Here is a 12,674-nt window from a genome sequence, read left to right as displayed (position 1 = left end):
CACATTTTGACACATGGCTTGCAATGTCGGAATTGATCTCAGGCCACCATACTGCCGTAGCTGCCCTTTCTCTTCACTTTGTAATGCCCAAGTGGCCATCATGAATCCTGCTTAAAATCTCCTGCCGTATGCTAACAGGAATGACAATGCGGTCTTGGAACAGCACAACCTCTCTGACTGTTAAGAACTTAAAGATATCCAGGCTGCCTGGCTCTCAGGCCAACCTTCTTTTATGTACTTAATAACTTCTCGAAGGTCTGCATCTAAACATGTGTCTTTCCTTATTTGCTCTAGCTTCCCTGACAAAATGGATTTGGATGCTAGAACTGAATCCACATACACTTTCACATCAGCAGCAGATTCTTCAGCAGCAGCCAGTGGGACCCTGGGAAGTGTATCAGCTACTACCAGTTGTTTCCCCGGCACATGCACTGCCTGAACATTGAACCTGAGCAACCTCATCAGAAGTCTCTGGCATCTTAGGGGTGTTTTGTCAATATCATAGGAGTTGATTAGAGGGACTAGCGGTTTATGGTCAGTCTCCAGACTAAGTTTCCCACTAGGTAACGCTGGAAGCGCTCACAGGCTCAAACTGCAGCCAGACACTCTTTCTCAATTTATGCGTATTTCGATTCAGCAGCCGTCAATGTACGGAAACAGTTGGCAATGGGCTGTAGTTTGTTCTCATTCAGCTGCAGGAGGGCGGTCCCTAGCCCATAACTGTTTGCATCAGCACTAACGACGACCTTTTTAGAAGGGTTGTAGAACCCTAACACTGGGGCAGACCCCAGCAGGGACTTGACCTGTACAAAAGCTTCTTCCTATGAAGGACCCCAGACCCAGGCAACATCTTTCTTCAACAACTCTGTGATAGGGTGTAGTACTGTGGATAAATCTGGAAGGAACCTGCTCACATAATTCACAAGGCCCAATATTTGTCTCAGCTCGTGTATATCAGAAGGACTTTTCATCTGTTCAATAGCAAGGATTTTCTCAGGGTCCGACTTGATGCCATCTCCATTGATGATATGCCCAAAGTAACATAACTCAGATTTTCTAAAATGGCATTTCTCTTTATTTAATTTCAGCCTAGACTCTCAAACAAACAAAGACTAAGCAGTTAATTAGGAAGGTTAAAGCTCATGCAGAAGAGAAGATAGCACAGTCAGTAAAACATGGGGACAAAACATTCTTTAGATATATCAGTGAAAGAAGAAAAAATAAGGTAGGAATAGTAAAATTGAAATCAGTTGATGGTAGAATAATAGAAGGAGATAAGCAGATTGCAGACTGTCTCAATGATTACTTCTGTTCTGTTTTCACTAAAGATTGTGAAGATACAATGTCTACATTAAGGGATGCTACGCAAAATAGAAACAAGCTTAACAGTAATCTTTTTACAGAGGATGAGGTTTTGTTAGCATTATCAAAAATAAATGTTACAAAGGCAGTGGGTCCTGATAATATTCATCCAAGGGTTTTAAAAGAACTTCGATCAGTGCTAACTGTCCCATTAACTGATCTGTTTAATCAGTCACTATTAACAGGAGCTGTCCCAGATGATTGGAGAATAGCAAATGTAATACCCCTTCATAAAAAGGGCAGTAGAGAAGAATCTGGCAACTACAGGCCAGTTAGTTTAACTTCAGTAGTAGGGAAATTAATGGAAAGCCTCTTAAAAGAAAGAATTATGACTTACATAAAGACAAACAATTTAGAGGACCAAAATCAGCATGGTTTTACTTCAGGGAGATCATGTCAGACTAATCTAATTGACTTCTTTGATTATGTAACAAAAGTATTAGACAAGGGAGGAGCAGTTGATGTAGCATATCTAGATTTCAGCAAAGCATTTGACTCCGTCCCACACAATAAACTTATTCACAAACTATATCTCCTTGGTCTAGATTCAAAAATTGTGAAATGGGTGGAATGCTGGCTTAAGGACAGAAAACAAAGTGTCTTAGTAAATGGAGTTCATTCAGCAGAGGGGGCTGTTACTAGTGGTGTTCCTCAGGGGTCAGTTCTGGGGCCTGTTTTGTTTAACATATTTATCTGCGATATCAGCAAAGGGCTACAGGGGAAAGTATGTCTCTTTGCAGATTATACAAAAATTTGCAACAGAGTGGATGTTCCAGGGGGGGTAGACAAAATGAGAAGTGATATACAACAATTGGAGGATTGGACAAACGACTGGGATCTAAAGTTTAACACAGCAAAGTGTAAAATAATGCATTTAGGGAAGAAAAATCCAAATGTTGATTACAGACTCAATGACACTTTACTGACTGTTACAGACGAGGAACAGGACTTGGGAATTATTATTTCAGATGATTTAAAACTTAGTAAACAATGTAGTAATGCAGCGAGTAAGGCTAGCAGAATGCTTGGATGTATTGGTAGAGGTATTTGCAGCAGAAATAGTAAGGTTCTTATGCCACTTTATAGATCATTAGTTAGGCCTCATCTTGAGTATTGTGTGCAGTTCTGGAGACCGTATCTTCAGAAGGATATTAACAAACTTGAATCTGTGCAAAGGAGGGCTACCAAAATGGTACATGGTCTAAAAAATAAAACTTACCAGGATAGGCTCAATGACCTAAATATGTATAGCTTAGAGGAGAGAAGGGAAAGAGGTGATATGATAGCAACTTTCAAGTACATTAAAGGGTTTAGTAAAACTGAGGCTGTGGGTATTTTACATAAAATGGAAAATTCAAGAACAAGGGGTCATGAGCTCAAGCTAAAGGGTAGTAGATTCAGGAGTAATTTGAGGAAGCATTTCTTTACAGAAAGAGTGATTGATTTATGGAATAAACTTCCTCAAGAGGTAGTAGCAACAAACACTGTGGGGGACTTTAAAAATGCATGGGACAAGCATAGGGCTATCCTACGAACTAGATAAGTTTATACTGTTAGGTAAGGTCGGGCAGACTTGCTGGGCCTATGGCTCTTATCTGCCGTCAATATCTATGTTTCTATATTTCTATGTAAATGGTCTGCAGCACATCTCAATCGCTGATCATGCTCTTCCAATGTAGACCCATACACTAAAATGTCGCCCTTGTGGTCCCTTAGAGGATATCCTGAAGGTGTGATGAAGGTAGTCAGTTTACAGCACTGTAGATCTAGAGGTATCTGCCAGAAGCCACTGGAAGTATCCAGTGTAGAGAAGAACTTTGCCACAGCCAGTTTCGGAGCCATTTTTTCAAGCATCGGCAGCATATATCTCTCTCTCTCTTTACCGCCTCATTCAGCCTTTTCAAATCTACGAAGATGCGTACCTTCCTGTTTTTCTTTGCAACAGGCATAATGGGGGCACAACAGTCAGTTGCTTCAACAACCCCTTTAATAACTCCAATATTCTTCATGCGCAGAAGTTCTGTCTCCCCTTGAGGCATGAGCGGGAACAGAATTCTACAAGGAGTGGTAATGCTGTATGGGACTGCATCACTTTTAAGTGATATTCGGACTGGGTTGCAATTCAGTAGGCCCAATTCACCAAACATGTCTTCTGAAATCTCATTCACTCTGGCAAAAAGGCTCAAACCACAGGGTGCTTTCCTGCTCATTAGGTTGTTAACACACTGATCTCTAATTACATGTACCCACATGGTGAATTTCATCTGCTTATACTCTCAGCTGGCAAGAAATTTTCCCGCACAATCAATGTGGCCACCAGGACTATGAACTTTCGTTGTAACTTTCCCCAGCTAAGGCTGTCAAGGCAGTTTTATGAATGCTGCAAGGGACATTACAGTAATGTCTGCTCCCGTGTCAATCCTGAAGGCAACCTTGGCTCCCATTACAGTAAGGGTAACCCGCCAATCTTCGTCTGAACCAGACCGTTCAACAACAGACCCTACAAAGGACACTTCTTGACCCTCCTGGTCACTATCCACCTGCATCTCTTTAATGTATTCAGTTTTACAGGCCCATTCAGTTACACTTTCTACATCTTTTATCTTTAGCGGGTCATATGACATTCTGCTCATGGGTACGATTAACCATCCGCTTCTGGGCCTATCTGTTGCCCTTGGTCTACCGCTCATACTGCGCCTTTCACCTGCAGCTCTCCTGAACTGCTGCACTTCATCCACACTACTCTCAGACCTCAGATCAGCACTTTGCTTTTTCACCAGTTCACTCTGGCAGGCCATCCTAATAGCCCTATCTAACGTTAATTTAGCCTCCAACTGTAACTTCAGTGAGACCTCAGCATCTGCAATTCCTATGACTATTCTGTCTCTAATTTGCCCTTCTTTAGCAACACCAAACTCCACAGCTTCTCCCACACGCTGCGCACGTTAGTGAAAACAAGCCCTATCATGAATCACATTTCTTTTGGGCACAAAGTTAGCACTGAGTTTGTTCATAACTATTTCAAAGTCAAATTATTCCCCTTCTTGGAATGTAAAGGCATTGAACACTGGCTTCACATCTTTCACCATAGAGTATAAAAGAAAATTAACTTGTACTTCCCCACTCTCCTTGTCCAGCTTGGAAGCAATCCTGAAGCGTTGAAACCGCTGACGCCATGTGGGGCAAGCTACAGACTGAGAGAAATCAAAAGGCTCAGGTGGGGTATACTTCGACATCGTCATTACTCAGGAAACAGAAGGGAAGGCAAGTATGTCATGACCATGTCATGAGATGCAGGACACAGCATAGAAGGTACAACACTATTTTATTGCAGAGCATAGAAGTATACAGCTTGCACAACACATCTAACTTAGTAACTGCGACACAGACTATAATGGCTATAAGCCGTCACGCCCCCATGACGTCACACTCCCACTCTCATCACAGTTCCCAACTCAGTAAGATAGATAATAGATAGATAGATAGACAACCAGTTTATTTTTTTATCAATTAACAAAATGCAAAGTGAGTGAACAGAAGAAAAATCTAAATCAAACCAATATTTGGTGTGACTACCCATTGCCTTCAAAACAGCATCAATTCTTCTAGGTACATGATTAAATAATTATACCAAACAGGTGATTCTGATCATCAATCAGTGCTGGATTGGCCCACCGGTATACCGGGAGTTTTCCCTGTGGGCTGGTGGTCTGCCAGCGACACAGGGCCACATCCTTTGGGCAGGGAGGTCACGGAGCGAGCCTTGTGCGCATGCATAGCACATTTATTTAAGGCTGTTCCGCTCCTGCCATGGGTGTGGGGGCCTGTGGGAGTAGTGAACAAATGTGGTAGACCCGCAAAAAACATCTCTGCTAGCTGCTATTCCTGAATTCCCTATTCATGTGAATATGTTTTTTTCTGATGTGATTTTATGCTGCACACTTGGAAGAAAAGATACTTTTTATCTGCTAGTTTGTATCCACTCCTGTATTGGATCCTAGTGATCAGTAGATGAGGCGTGTTTCAGAAACCAGTGGGACCCCGGTACACCGATCTACTATTCGGAGAAGTCTGGTCAGAAGTGGTCTTCAGGGTAGACTTGCAGCCAAAAAGCCATATCTCTGACACGGAAGCAAGGCCAAGCGACTCAACTATGCATGAAAACCATAGAACTGGGCTGCAGAAAAATGGCAGCAGGTGCTCTGGACTGATGAGTCAACATTTGTAATACTTGGCTGTAGCAGATTGCAGTTTGTTCACTAAAGTGCTGGAGAGTGTCTGTAGGCAAAAGTAAAGCGTGATGGAGGATTTTTGGAAGTTTGGGTCTACATTTCTGCAAATGGATTTTGGGGATTTGGTCAGAATTAATGGTCTACTAAATGCCAAGAAGTACAGGCAGATACTTATCCATCATGCAGTACTAGGAGGGAGGCATCTGATTGGCCCCAAATGTATTATGCAGCATGATAACCACACCAAACATTCACCCAAAGTCTTCAAAAACATCAGTGTAAAGTAGAAAAAGGAGTCCTGGAAATGACCCCCACATAACCCTGATCTCAACATCATCAAGTCTGTTTGGGATTACATGAAGAGACAGGAGCAACTGAGGCTGCCTAAATCCACAGAAGCACTGTGGGTAGTTCTTCAAGATGTTTGGGGAAAGATACCTGCCGTGTTCTTTAAAAAATTGTTTGCAAGTGTACCTAGAAGAATTGATGCTGTTTTGATTAAAAGGGTGGTCATACCAAGGGGCCGATTTATGAAGCTGCGAATGCATTTTGTTAATTGATCAAAATAACCTATAAACATTTCTATTTTTGAAAGCATTCTTACTTTACAGCATTATTTTACATCTACGTAAAACGTTTGCAAGTAGTGTATGTGTGTATGTTTATATATGAATGTATATGTGTGTTCATATGTATGTGCGCACAATAAATATACAGTCACACACACACACATATATATATATATATATATATATATATATACAGTATATATATATATATATACACACACACATCTTTAAGCCCTTCCAAATCCAAAACCTTTATATACCATATGTCTTTAAAACACTTGATAGACATTTATTTAAATAAAAACTATTTTTTTTTTACTTTTAATATGTATAAATATTTTATTCAGGTCTCTTTAAATATTATGTGTTGCACCGCCTATTCTTAAAGGGACATTTTTTTCTTTCATGATGTAGAAAGAGCATACAATTTTAAACAACTTTCTAATTTGCTTCCATTGTCTAATTTGCTTCATTCCTTTCATATTCTTTGTTGAAAAGCATATATAAATAGGCTCAGTAGCTGCTGATTAGTGGATGCACATAGATGCCTCGTGTGATTGGCTCACCCATGGGTATTGCTATTTCTTCAACAAAAGATATCTAAAAAATTAAGCAAATTAGAAATAGAAGTAAATTGGAACGTTGTATAAAATTGGATTATCTATTTTAATCGTGAAAGAAAACTTTTGGGTTTCATGTCCCTTTAAGCGCTTACCTGGATTGCCTAATTAAAGTCTGGTCCAGCCTGCAATCCACAGACACATTTTGTACTGAAGAAGAAAACGTGTGTTGTGCACTTACACTATATGAAATTCAATGAAGATTTGAAGTAAATGCAGTAGTGGTGCAGATTTTTTATGTATTACAGAGAGTGCTGCTTTACAGCCCCTTAGCAAACAGGGCAATGAAGTGAAGTAAAACCTCTCAATATAGGCATAAACACTTAATATAAATGAAGTTAATAGATTTTCATCAGAGGTTTTACAGCATGCATGAAAAATAGACACTATGTGCAACAAACAGCTTTTATCCTTCTGAATTTTACAAAAACCTGCAAATAATCTACTTGTTAGTCCCAGCTATGTCTCTTGTGTTTATAGACTCCAGAAAGTCAAACAGAGCATGAACGGAGAATGTCTAAGACAGGCCAGAAAAATAATATTTGTGTAAAATTCTTGTTAGCAAAAACTAGTAAGAAACATGTGGAGATATTTAGCAAGCTGTATAAACCATTCATTAAATGCATTCCACTCACAACCTGGCTGCATAGCTTACCGCAGTATGAAAGACAGGAAATTTCTGCCTTAACTCAAAGACTTGTACCTGGGATGCAAGACAGGATAACTATCAATGGGACCACTTCAAGTGCAAGGGCTTCTGGGAAACAATTGGTTACAGTATATATACACACACATATACACACACACACACGCACATTCTTATAGTGGAAGCACTAAAATAATCGTGGACTTGTGGTATTACATGCAAACGGTCATGTTGGAGATTTATAGAAGGATAAACATCAAACTTAATCCAGGATATAAACCTAGGCCAAGGATCATACAAGGTCTGAGGTTTTAAATCAGTAGACAGCACAGGTCAGGAGTCTCTAATCTGCTTTCAAATTGTGGCTCATTCGCAGACGAGAAAATGCTATCCCAATTTTTTTAAAGTACTATTAAAGTTATATATTTTTTTCTTTATTGTGCCAAAAAGAGGGTATTTTAATATATATTTTTTTTGGAAATAGATGTTCATGTGAGCCTTTTGTATCTTAAATTTCTGTTAATCACTCCCACAGTCATTCCCTCTGAGACTTTAAATGTATAGGGGTCTGAGTGAATGGAGTTTAGGCCTGTACCTGGGGAGGATATAAAGACAGAGGTAAGTTGTTCTTACTCAGTTTGTTTTTAATACTTAGGGGACGATTTATCAAGCTCCGTATGGAGTTTGATGCCCCTGTTTCCACGCGAGCCTTTAGGCTCACCGGAAACAGCAGTTATTAAGCAGCGGTCTAAACTCCATAACTTGTCCGCCTGCTCTGAGGCCGCGGACAGAAATCAACCCGATTGAATACAATCGGGTTGATTGACACCCCCTGCTAGCGGCCGGTTGTCCACAAATCTGCAGGGGACGGCATTGCACCAGCAGTTCACAAGAACTGCTTGTGCAATGATAAATGCCGACAGCGCATGCTGTCTGCTCGCACTATGATAAATCTACCCCTTAGTATTAATAATCGTTATAAAACTAAAGGTAAGTAGATCATTCGTGATTTATATTGTCCAGTAGCACTATGTCATTTAGCTAGACAAGAATTAGTCAGTGAAGCTCTGAATGGTAGATAGGAGGAGGGATAGGTGGGAATTTATATAATTTAGGGCCTGGTGATAAAAGATTCAAGAAATTATAGTGCAAACTTCACAGGGGCTGAACTCACTGAATGTTATAAGATAAATGTCGGAACCTGAAAGTCCCAGGCCCCGATATTCAAAACATCACCAGTACAACAGGAAATTGCCTGTTTGGGTTCGCCATGCTCGCAGTCCATCGATCTGTCGTTATATTCTAAAATAATGGACTGAATCTGATAAGTGGTGATGTGTCTCCCATAGGATATAATGGGGATTACAAGTACAACAAAAGCCTGCCGACATTGCCACTGAGCTGAAATGTAGGTGGCAGGGCGTAGGGCTGTCTTTAAAGTGTGTTTACACAAAATAGATTTTACATTCACGATGTCATCACCCTCCAGGATAGCTCTGCTTGGCGCCGCCGGGATGAATATAGAAGACGTCCCTAAGATGGATGAAGGTGTCGCTGCCTGGATGAAGATGGATGTCCGGATTTCAGGTACCGTGAGTAGATTTTATGGGGTTAGTGTTAGTTTTTTTTAAAAAAAATTGGGTGTTTTTTTTTTTTAGATTAGGGCTTTGGGCACTTGTAAAAGAGCTGAATGTCCTTTTAAAGGCAATGCCCATACAAATGTCCCTTTAGGGGCAATGGGTAGTTTAGGATTTTTTAGAGTTTGTTTTTTTTATTTTGGGGATTGGTTGGGTGGGGGGTTACTTTTAGGGGGCTTAGTAATTTTTTAAGGCCTTTTTAGGGCTATTGGTAGTTTATTGTAGGTTAGGGGTGTTTTTATTTTGGGGGGCTTTTTTTATTTTTCTAGTGCTATTAGATTAGGTGTAATTGTTTTTATTTTTGATAACTTTGTTTATTATTTTTTGTAATCTTAGAGTTTTTTATTTTTTGTAATTTAGTGATTATTAATTTTTGTAATGTTAGATTTTTTGAATTTTTTCCGGTAGTGTTAGGTTTTTTGAAATTTTTAATTTAGATTTTTAATTGGTAGTTTTTTTTATTTTATTAGAATAGTTATGTTAGCTTAATTTATAGTTTAAACTTAGTTTTAATTTTTCTAAAGATAGTTATATTGTAATTTTAATTTTAAGTTAGGGGGTGTTAGGTTTAGAGGTTAATAGTTTAATTTAGTGTTTTGCGATGTGGGGGGAGCAGCGGTTTAGGGGTTAATAGGTTTAGTAGTTGCGATGTGGGGAGCTGGTGGTTTAGGGATTAATAGGTTTAGTTTAGTATTTGCAATGTGGGGGGCTGGAGGTTTAGGGGTTAATACTTTATTATAGTGTTGGCGATGTGGAGGGTCGGCAGTTTAGGGGTTAATAGGTTTATTTAGGTGTCGGCGATGTTGGGGGGCGGCGGATTAGGTGTTAATAACTTTTATTAGTGTTGGCGATGTCGGGGAGTGACAGAATAGGGATTAATAACTTTTATTAGTGTTGGCGATGTCGGGGCATCAGATTAGGGGTGTTTAGACTAGGGGTTTATGTTAGGGTGTTAGGTTTAAACGTAACTTTCTTTTCCCCATAGACATCAATGGGGTTGCATTACGGCGATCTCCATTACACTTAAGTATTTCTTAATGAAAAGGTGGAATGTGTAATAAAGGTACTATCTATAAAGTAAGCAAAAAGTTTTGGAGTACAATTCACATTTTTATGATAGTTTGAATGTGACAATCGAAAATGCGTAATTTAATCAGAGCAAGAAAGGGCCTATATGTGGGCCAACCCAAACTGTCCCCAATTAGCATGAGTTTTCATACATGTAGACCTAAGACAAAATTGTCTAAATTAATAGTACAAGATAATTAGAAGCTGAAAAACATTTGAAAGTTAAGACGTAATAGAATTAATAAAAATGATACCTCTCAGGTCGCTGTCACATTCATCTGTAATTCCGCTGATGACATCAGGGCCTAAATGCTGGACCAGCTTCTGCTCGTAATCTGTCAGATCGGCGACATATGCTGGTCCTCCGCCGGTTGCACATGCAGAATTTTTTTCTTTTGCCAATTTTGCTTTGGCAAATTTATGCTGTTGTACCTTTTCTTTATCTGGTTTACGTCCTTTTTTCCTGGACCCTGGGCACTTACAGCATCACTTATACGCTTTCCAGTACTTTTTTTCGATGATGTGAAGTTTGCTTCGCACGAAAACCGAATAAGTAGTCCAGTACCATATCAACAAGCACCAGGTTCTGCTGGTGTGAGAAGTGTGGATTTGGTCCTGAACTAGCCCTGCTTAGTTTTGGAATCACAAATATATAAGGACGTCAAACCTCTGAAATAATACATTTTCTGACTCAATTGCATAAAGTTTCCTTCATATAGTGCTGAATTCACTTCCCGCGACAAATGTGACGTCTCTGACACCTTGCAGTCACGTTGGACAAAACTGACTGTATCAATTGTTCTTTTCTAATTTATATATAGATTTCTAAATGACCCTAAACTTTTGAACACTAGTGTGTGTGTGTGTGTATATATATATATATATATATATATATATATATATATATATATATATATAGACTCTCAGGACTTTCAAATAAAATAACAAAGTTATCTTTTATTGGAATGTTTTCGGGTATATACTACCCTTCATCAGCATGAAAAAAAATGAAATACATCACACAATATATAGTGGAACAAATCAAACAAATTTAAACAAACCCAAACCTGTATTGTGAAGAAGTGGCGCCAAAATAAGGTGCTGGAACACATACTTGCGTTCCTCTGTCTTGTGCACCCGGAAGTTCACCTACATCACTTCAATTTTAGTGTTAGAAAAACAGCTTTGTGGCATACAAGTAGACTCTAACTAGTGCTTATATCAATTGTGTGTACTATGACTTGCTGTGATTACTTGTGATTCGTATGCGTATATGTATGGTGAATAAAGTGTTGTTTACTGGAAACGAGCATTGGTAGTCATGGCTACAACCCATTACTTCTGGTTTCGCCAGCTATTGCTACTCGTTTTAGATCCTTATCAAGAAAGAAAAAACTACTAAGTTTCAAAGTTATTCAAGTTCGAGTTTTGAATAACTTTGAAATGTGTCAGGCTACACAGGGTGTTGTTGTGGCTGCTCACTTTTAAGTTTTTATATATCTTATGACATTTTTTATAAATACTGTAACGGAACGCTGCATATGAAAATTGAAGCTTTTCCAATTCATTACATGCTTTTGTGATACCTCATAGTGATTGAGGTCCTGTTTGTAACTTTGTTATCCTTAATTAAAAGATTTTTAGTTTAAACAATATCACGCTATGTCCTATCTTTACTCTCCTCTATGCACATATTGAACGGCTGACTGGAGAGGAATCATATACACTAATAACGGAGGATCACCCAGGGTTCACACGCAGACGAATTACTTGTACCAATGAAGCCTGTGGAACTCTATTCGGTTACAAACTCTTCTTGTGACACGCCTCCCTCTTACCTCATAGGATTGAGGGCATTTAATGTAAGTAGAAACTTCAGCCGACTCTGGAACATTTAGACACAGAGAAAACGACTGCATTTGTTTTAAATAAATACACTCCAAAGACTCGATATATATAAGGACTTGGGTTTATGAATGCATAAAATATATATATTGAGAGTATTTATAATAACATTGAACGTATTCCTTTGATGTTGAACTTGTTTAGATACTAAAGTCAGTAAGATATATCCATTACTGCCTACTGTCCACACAAGCAAATGGGCTTCCTATAGAATCATCTAACTTTTACTTATGGTCTGTGTCTTTGGATATGGTTTAATGCTGTTATTATACAAGTGAATAAGCTATTCTAACCCATAATGTATGTGCTCTAATAAGGCAAAGCGCTGACTCCATATAAACATATAGGTTATTCACTAGATTTTCAAATAAATACGGTTTGTACGTTTTGATAAAGTTTAGCGCTGTTCAGGTTACATCCCCTTTACTTATTACATTTTAGTCTGAGTGACTGGAAGCGAGGGCTTACCAGCCACCCACAGATACCTACAGCAGCTTCACTTACATATTGCTAATAGTAGCGCCTTCCAGTATTGTCTTTTGAATTTTCATAAGACAATACTTACGAACTCTTGAGATACAATATATATATATATATATATATATATATATATAAAAGCAATGTACAGTATATAT

Source organism: Bombina bombina, chromosome 2, assembly GCF_027579735.1.
Source record: "Bombina bombina isolate aBomBom1 chromosome 2, aBomBom1.pri, whole genome shotgun sequence".
Taxonomy (NCBI): Eukaryota; Metazoa; Chordata; class Amphibia; order Anura; family Bombinatoridae; genus Bombina; species Bombina bombina.
Note: the sequence above shows the minus strand (reverse complement) of the source record.